Genomic DNA, 8796 nt, shown 5'->3' on the forward strand with positions numbered 1-8796 from the left:
TCTCTGTTGTGCCAAAATACGTTTTTCGTGCAGCTTGTGTTACCACCGAGTCAAAGTGTCCTTGCAGCGTTTCGGGTTCGTAGTGAAGTCCCCGATCTGCAGAGAAAATTTACCTAAGCTCTGCCGAACAGTGTTCGAATCTTTCAAACAAAACTATTGTGCAAGTGCTCACATATCCGAACGTCAGGATCACTGGAATCATGTTCCATCCTGATCAATACATTAGAAGGTTCCTCACCCGAATTTGTATTTATATAAAACGACGACTTCGATGTTGACTGCGGGGCGATTTTTGCAGCCGCTAGAGGATATTTGTGTGGCAGCTTTATTACAGTGTGTGTCTGTAAAACAATGCCGAAGGATGCTGCGACAGAAAATTCAGCTTGGGTGGCAAGGGCAACATGCCCTGCAAACATGCGTGGGGCGATTTGCTTTGTTGCTTTTCGACTTGCCACCACTCTACGCCACGAGCTTGGCGTCGCGAATACGGTTCGCTAGTTCGTCTGTACACGCTATCTGTACCACGAATATTCCTATTATCAAGGTCTCAGAGCCATAGTGGAAAGACTAATAAAATCTGTACCGTTTTATCACTAAGTCTGCTGTTTCTCAAGTGGAAATTTTTAGTTTGCTGCAACTAAGAAAATTAAACTGAAAATGAAAACTGAAACACAATGCCCGATTTGTTTATTAAGTCCGAATGCGCTTCTTAAGCGAGCCTGAATCGTCCGCCGCCGTAGTCCGCATAGCAACAGCTGCGGGTGCGCGCGCTCCTCGTCTTCCTCCTCGTCTTCCCTAGCAACGGGGGGAGATGGGCGCGCGCTACTCTCCTCCTCCTCTCTCCACTCAGTGACTGCGGGTGTTGGGCGCCTCCTCTCCACTTCGGGCGGGAGAGCTCTCGCTCGCGTAGCGGGCGCTCCGCATTCCGACGCGTGAGGGCGCTCGTGTAGCCCTCGCCGTAACGGCGGGCGCTACTCTCCTCCTCCTCTCTCCGCTCAGTGACTGCGGGTGTTGGGCGCCTCCTCTCCACTCCAAGATCACGATATCCACCGTAATCGCGCAATCAACAACCGTGCATTCTCACTTATACACTCTCCCCCTCGGGGAAGTGCGAGGGAATTTTTGAATTTAGATGTCTCGTATACTGGCATATTACATAGCGTATTACGCATCACAGCTTTTTCATCACATTGATGAGAATGCGGTTACATGTGGGCAGTACGGATGGTGAACAAATATGTCCTCATAGTTTCGAGAAGTATTCTTCTTGGACGACCAAGTCTGGTGTAAGGTCTGCGAGGGAGGAGCAACCTGAAAAAAAAAATCCACGAAGGTTAAATAAGCGGCAGACATAGGTAGCGCACAATATACTTTGATTGCTGCACTGAAGTTTTGCTCAATTGAATATAGATGGTGGATTGGGTTTAACGCACCGAAACTACTTAGGCTATGAGGCGCGCCGTAGTGGAGGGCTCCGGATTAATTTTGACCACCTGGGGATCGTTATCGTGCGTCGGCGTTATTCAATGTAGTGATCGCCAGAAAATTATTTGCGAAGCCGATAGGCCATGTAGGAGAACCCCTGGAGCTCATTGCCGTATTCTTCTCTCCTGTTCAACACACATCATTCCCCACAGCTTTGGGAGAGATAATAGCTGATAGCTTTGGAAGCCTGACGCTGGGCATATGTTTTCGCCGAAGCGGAATCTGTATGTACTGGACATCTGCAGGAGGGTTGCAACTTGCAGAAATGAATGAAAATCAACTAAGCAACAGGGACGCTTCGTCAAAACGCCGAGGAGTCTGGAGCGGGTAAGGCACAAATGTTCTTCGGTCTGAGTCCTGAGTTGTGAGCGATACAAACAGCGTTTTTTGGCATCTATACTTTCTGTCTAATAAAAGAAAAGCGAAAGGAATGTAGGCTTTATACCAAGCATTTGAACTATGAGAAAATTAGCCAGTCATCGGGTTATAATATTTCCATGAGGACCGTTGGTTATTTCAATTGCGTTAAGCGTAGGCATTTCTTGGCACCCAAAACTTGCTAATGTCATGTTCTTGGCATGGGAGGACAACTCTGGCAGCGCGATTCGTGAATGGAGTACCTAGAGATTTTAGCCTTACCAACACATTATCTTCAGACATGCATGGTATTGCCAATTTCAGTTATAACCAGACTGTGGTAAACTGTCCGGAAAAAGTTAGTAAAAGATTGTAAACAAACATGGTGTTTTGCTTACCCAGTAGCGCCATGGCTCTGTATATCCCCTCTTTGAAGATGTTCACCATCTTTTCAACGCCCTTCTGGCCCTTGCAAAACAAAGAGAATTGTTCAAATTTTAGCGTTTGACAGTGTACATCCCATTTTATCTTCAAGGTACGCTCTAACGTGGGAAGGATATCGAGCCGACAACTCAACTAAAAAAACAAAGACCATGAGGATAGAAGCGCGTTTCATGAGTTGTTTCGAGTTTTTGTGATACTGTATGTCTTGCAGTGTTGTGATTGTATTGTTGCAGGTTACCATTCAGAATTTCTACGGTTCCAAGCTGGCTGTATAACGGAACCTTGTGCGCGGTACTCCTTTGGATTTAACTGAGTTGTCTCTTGTTAGGCAGTGATTTCAGTAACGCTGGAGGAGAGGTCCACCCCTCCCATTCCTTTTTTCTTTCCACTATGCCGTCATCTTCCGACAGGTATAAATGTTCAGGCACCACAGTGGTACGGCACTTACTCCTCGGAGAGCAGCCTAACTCGCTGGTGACTCTTGACACCAGATAGCAGAGCGCGCGATATAAAACACCTGGCTGCCATTGATAATTGCCAGAAGTTGCCAAGCGGTGCGAATTGTCATTGGGCGTTGGTCGATACTTGCTAAGCCTCGTAGCTAAGGGGTGATTTAAATATGCGAGACTGCCCGTTGGTTATCTTGACATGGAAGCTGAATGATGAGTGATGATTCAGCCGGGCAGAATCGGCTGAAATCGTGATCGTCAATGGCAAATCCTCTTGAGCGGGTACGTGAGACCTGTGGGCGGGCACGTTGAGGTCACAACCAAGTGGAAATTTAAAACTTCCGCTTTCGTTTGGCGGCAGGAGCCATTGTCACTATTCTATCACCTTATTGGATAGTGTTTGCCTACATGCATCTTTAATGTCTCGTTACGTAATGTTCAGCCACATGGTGGGCCAAAAAACCAAACACGTTGTACGTCATGCTGCACGCGTCGGCTGTTGATGTTTTCGTAGTTTAAGTCCCATTGCATGCACAACCTCTAACTTTATAAAGATGCAGTCATGAAGTCTACTGGTGTGGTAGGATGATTGGTTTACTAGCATTCCGAAGGCCTGGGTTTGATTTGGGCCGATGCCGGTGGAATGGCATATCTCGTATCATGGGAGGTGTGCCCGGAAGGTGTGTCCCATGAGGATGGTCGTTTTTGACTTGCTTGAGATGCGCTGTATCTTAAGTCCTTAAAGTACTCTGTGTGGTTTTTGGCAGGACAAAAACCTCTGCTATTTCTAGTAGCAGCTGTTATGTACAGCAAATGAGTTGTTTTCTATGAATAGTTTTATTATATTAATCCTTACGAATTCGATAGATTTGACTTGTATGGCAGGAGGTTGTTCTGTTATTTTCAATCATATAGGTGATACTGCTCCGCGTCTTGAAACGCTTAAGGATGATGATTTCTTGTGATCGTGTTAAGACCACTTTCAGTTGCAAAACGTCAACTTGAGAATAAATAAACAACTCGGCATGGACCACCTCGACTTGTTCACTCAAATACGATCCAAACTCAAGGGGAAAATGCTGTAGAACCAATGCGCATGTCTAAAGTTCAGGTGTCCTAATATAAAGTTTATTTAAACCACCGCGAGGCGAGATAAGCTTATGGTAAGCAAAGGGGCGCAGTGCCCTTTCCTTCTGTAACGACCTACCGGTTGTCTCTGCCCAGTACTGAATTGCTGACTCATGCTGTACACTTTATAATCTCACGAGAAGCACAACAGTCCACAAAAGATCTGAGCCTGCATCTTCCTTACGACAACGTTTTGTTCCAATAAAAATATTCTCACGTCGTAAGCTAATCCCCAGATGACTGGCCGGCCTACGAATACAGCTCGCGCTCCCAGAGAGAGTGCCTTGGTGATGTCGGTGCCCATGAGGATGCTTCCGTCCACGTTGACCTCACAGCGGTCACCTACCACTCTCACGACGTCAGGAAGCAGTTCTACCTGCACCGTGAACACAATGAGGTGCGACTGGCATAAATGCAGTGATGGTCCCTGCTTTGAAGAAATGACGGAATATATACTGGCAGTTTTTTGACACCGCAATCCGATCATCTCAGGCAGTCACCATTTTGAATGAGGCAATGCCTCAAATCAAAGGAAACACGTTTACAAATATTGTGTGTGCGTGCGAGGACATTTTGCCAGAGGTGGTAATGAAATTTTTGAATTGTCACCGTTGGGAATCCGGCCCACAGCACCCTGCTTTACAATTAGGAGTCACACTGACTACACCATTATTCGTGTGCTTAATTGACAGTACGAATGCGGCGCTCTATGCAGGCGCTTTTGCGTACAACACATTTGCCCCGTCTGTGAAATCGGCGAGATTAAGCCAACCCAACGCCTCCTCAGCTGGAAGAGGGGAAGCGACTGGTGGAGGACGAGGGTGCCTCGAGGTAGAGGTACACTCCAGTCAAGGTCAAGCGTACGTGCCACAGCCCGGCTATACAACCCGTATATTGCTGGGTGTTCCTTACGCTGCGCATGCAATGGCCTTAGGGGTTAACTGGTTGCAACGAAATTCAGAAAGCTCGTAGGGAATTTGGCATGTCTAGCGTTGAACATAAAATAAGGCTTAAGGGGTACGCACCGAAGGTCTTTTGTATTTGTGGAAATGAGCGGTTAATAAATCTTGATTTAAATTGTTGTGTTCATCAGATACTATGGAAAACATTTACGTCTATAACAATCTTCCCAAGCCTTTGCCAGTTTCACTATGTGCTATTCATTCACCCATCCGTCCCTCTGACCATGTATCAATGTATTTGCCTATATGGCATGGAATTTCGGAGTTCTTAAAAAAAATGGCCCCTCAGGGTTCTTTAAATTTCGGCATTATGTGGAGCAACTGCAGATGGAAGCTATAGAAAGGGTGTAATTGATTGAACAATGGATAATACTGAATTACTCTACTGACTGATATTTATTTCATTAGCCGTTCAATCATTCCATGACAAGCTGCATTTATGTATGAACGTAATTGGGGCATTCTAAACTGGCTCATACGTCATGTGTATGCATATGGGTGGCATAAGTTCTGAATGCAGTGATCACGGAATTTTTACGAGACGCTTAAAGAACTCTTTCTGCATATTGAACATGTGTGCGAAGCTGGGCGAGTCGGTAAGGATTCATGATTAGAAACAGCGCAAGAGACAGGACGAAGAAGGCAGCGCCCGTCCTTGTCAGTTTCCTCGTCCTGTCTCTTGCACTGTTTCTAATCATGAATCTTTCTGCATGCCCCCGAATAAGATCGATGTAACAGCGAAGACTAGTGGTGTCCCTATAACAGGATGCCTTTCTAAGATGTCCTCATCTCACCGACCATGCAATTTCAATGAAAAGAATAGTGTGTTTTGGTGTAACTGTTGCGCCCCTCCCTCCTGGCATCCTCCTCGGCCCTGAGTACCGTCTGGCGGCCGCGGCATGATGACGTGACATAACATCGCCACCACGCATGGAGTAAGTCGTGACGCAGCACAGGCTTTGCCCCCTCTCTACAACCCGCTGCGCCATAACTCACTATGCAGGGCGCGCGCCACTCTCCCCTACCACCCTGCTCTGTTCCTCTCACATGTCCCGTTCTGGGATGACCAACAGGACTTGTTGGTCAAGTCCAACAGAAAAGGCGCTCGTTCTCAGCCACATATCTGCTTTCACCATTGAACAGAATACATTGATATAAGGCAAGATTCCCCTTTCGAACTTTTCGCCGGCACAAGGCGAGCAACTCGCACACGCACTTAGAAAAAAAGTGCTAGTTACGCCAGTAACCTGCCCCTAATGTTCCTGTAACGCCTTCTATAATGCGATTACGTCCTGGGTCCTCACTCAACGTTGCAGGAGTGCCGTCCAGTTGCCTGGCGCCGTGGTTGGAGACGAGTACTGCGGATGCACCATGATCCAGCGCAGCCAGAGCGTCTTCCACTCAGTATGTTTGCAGTTTAGGCTATTAGTGTTGCTCCCTCAATTACCATTGTCTAAAACTTCGAAATTTGCCTTGAATTTAAATTCTGAAGGGCCTTGGAGTCGAATCGTTGATTCACATTTAGATTGAAGAAAATATCGAAGACTTTCTACACAATTGGCGAAAAGGTCGTAATCACGGTAAACACTATGTTCAAATCGAAGACATCAGCCAATCAACCAAAATATGGCTAGCTGGAGAAGGCTGCCGCAGTTTATACGAGTACGCTTATCGGAGAGGAAAAGGAAATATTTGAATACTACTTAAAAGACATTTGACATAGCATTCGCAACTACACGTTCATAGGTTTAACTGCACAATGCAGCCGAAAACAAGTCTGCGACGCATTAACCTCTGCGCCCCTTCATGCGGCCGGAGAGTAAGCTGGAATTGTGTTTAAATGCAAGAGTTTTCTGCACTGCGTGTTAATGAAAATAAAGAGGTTAAACATAATAAGGAGATACGCACGCAGTTGTCGATGATTCACAAGATTTAGAAAACTACAGTAACTGACTTCTAGCAGCTGCCTTTTGCCCTTCGGGATGTGCCATCTTCAGGAACGACGTGGGCCAAAATCCTAGCAGCAGTGACAAACGGCTGCCAAGCATCATCCCAGTCTGGTCCCTCTGAGCAACGCCCCTAAACAGCCGTGGCAGGTGGCGCAACCTAATTGGAAAAATCAGATTAGCCAGAGCTCTAAGCGGTTAGATGTCGAGTGAAAACTACGAAGCTGCCGAAAAAACTAAATAAAAATTACCTGTATATACGGGAAAAACGTCTTATTCTGCATTTTTACTGATATTTTAATCAGTGAAACTCCGATCAGAAAAGAATGATACTTCTTTGCTACTCCTGTAACTCAGATTGTACAATTCTTCGGTGCATGTATCTAACACGCATCGATAATAAGTCTAAGGCCACACCGCATTGAATGGGTCTACCTTCAGTGGTCGAGATCCGACGGTTTAGGTTTAGATATCGTGTTGAAAGTCTGTATGCAATATTGCGAAGTCGATTGGCTGAGAAGCACTGCGACGTGGGTGAGCAGACAGTGTCCCACTTTTCGCACTACATGTCGTGTTGATCTTAAAACTCTGCCACATGCGAAGCAGCAAAACCAAAAGGCAGCACGAGTTTGACAATCGTGCAACGTCTGGCTGTTTTCGAAGTTTTCCACACAGCGAAAGTCGGACCGGTGGGTTGTAACCCCATTGCAACATGCAACGCAATAAAAAGTCCCAAATAAAGAAAAAAAGATTATCTGTGGCTCAGGTGATTGGTGGTCAAATCCTCCCTTTCTTCAGGTCCCTGGATTAAATGACGATCCCAATGTCACCCGTTATCTTCAACGTTATTCACTTTGCGCAACTGACAGTTCTGGAAACGATCCCTCAGTCCTGCCATGCTAGATTTTCTTGTAACGGGGTGCTTAACGCTTACGTACAAGCGTCAGTGCAGATCAGCGTCCCTGGAAATACGGATCGTAATACCAGTTGACATGGATGTTGGAAAGCAGAGATTAATTAATCTGAGCAGCGGCGTCGTTTGACATTAATTATGAGTCATAGAGTTTGAGAATCGTCGTCAGCTGTGAGAGGAAAACGTTTCTGAGCACATCAGTGCATGCTTCGTGTATGGTACATGAACGAGTATATCGAGCTACTTTGGGGACTTTTCTGCTCAGTAAAAACTTCATCAGAGCCTGTAAACAGGTCTACGTGAGCATGTGCATTATCGTCATCATTATCATATTCATTGCATACATGGTTTATTTACTGTTTTTGCAAACATTTGGCGCAACAGGCTAGAAGCATCTACCTGGCTAAGTTCACCAGTTTCATTAAAAACCGTTTACTATTACATGCAGCTGCCTGAAAATGTATGCACACTGTCTGCTGTATAAGCATAGTTTTATTACATGCGGGTGCATTAGAGGGCACATTAATAAAATCTTGAGGATTCTGATTCATATATTTTGACAAAATTGAAATGAGGTAATGTAGAGAGTACTGAGCATGGAAGGGAGAGAGGGAGAGAACTGTTTAATGTTTACAGGAGGGGTCAGCTCTGCTAGCGGTAGTGCTTGCTACGCTGGAGGGGGAGTTGAGATGCAGTGAGGTCAATGTGAGAGATTGGGAAGACAACAATGAGAAAGAAAACTAAAATAACTATAAAGAAGTCCAAGCAATAAAATGCAAAAAAGGAAACTTGAAATAAATTCGATAAAAAAGTAGAGAAAATGGTGCCGAGGAAGCACAGAATGCCAAACCAACACGAAGGACAAAAATGGACATGACGACACATGGAAGCGAAGTAGTGAAGTAAAACAGTGGACACGAAGCATGTACCATTCAGGCACCTACATCTCTGCTATACAAGTGTCGTCACGCTCTCGGCATTTTCTGATGTCTATACCCAGCAGTGATCTTGTGTCTAGCTGAGTCCCTCACTTGTCTCTGATCAGTCACTGATCATGTCGCTCATCTGTCGCAGCCACTGCTTTGGTGTCTCTTAGCTAACTGAATTCTTAC

General features: G+C 45.7%; 1 long non-coding RNA gene across 1 annotated transcript; it reads right to left on the reverse strand.

Annotated features, from left to right (window-relative positions):
* Nucleotides 1-1140: 1140 nt before the first annotated feature.
* LOC144144912 (uncharacterized) lies at nt 1141-6929 on the reverse strand. Its single transcript, XR_013317375.1, has 3 exons — nt 6780-6929; nt 2241-2310; nt 1141-1311 (listed from the first exon to the last, which is right to left on the reverse strand). It is a non-coding gene; the product is annotated as an uncharacterized LOC144144912 (long non-coding RNA).
* Between the last annotated feature and the right edge of the window lie 1867 nt (nt 6930-8796).

This window comes from Haemaphysalis longicornis, unplaced genomic scaffold (genome assembly GCF_048455015.1).
Source record: "Haemaphysalis longicornis isolate Haplotype H1 unplaced genomic scaffold, Haemaphysalis longicornis Haplotype H1 scaffold_7, whole genome shotgun sequence".
Lineage (NCBI taxonomy): Eukaryota > Metazoa > Arthropoda > Arachnida > Ixodida > Ixodidae > Haemaphysalis > Haemaphysalis longicornis.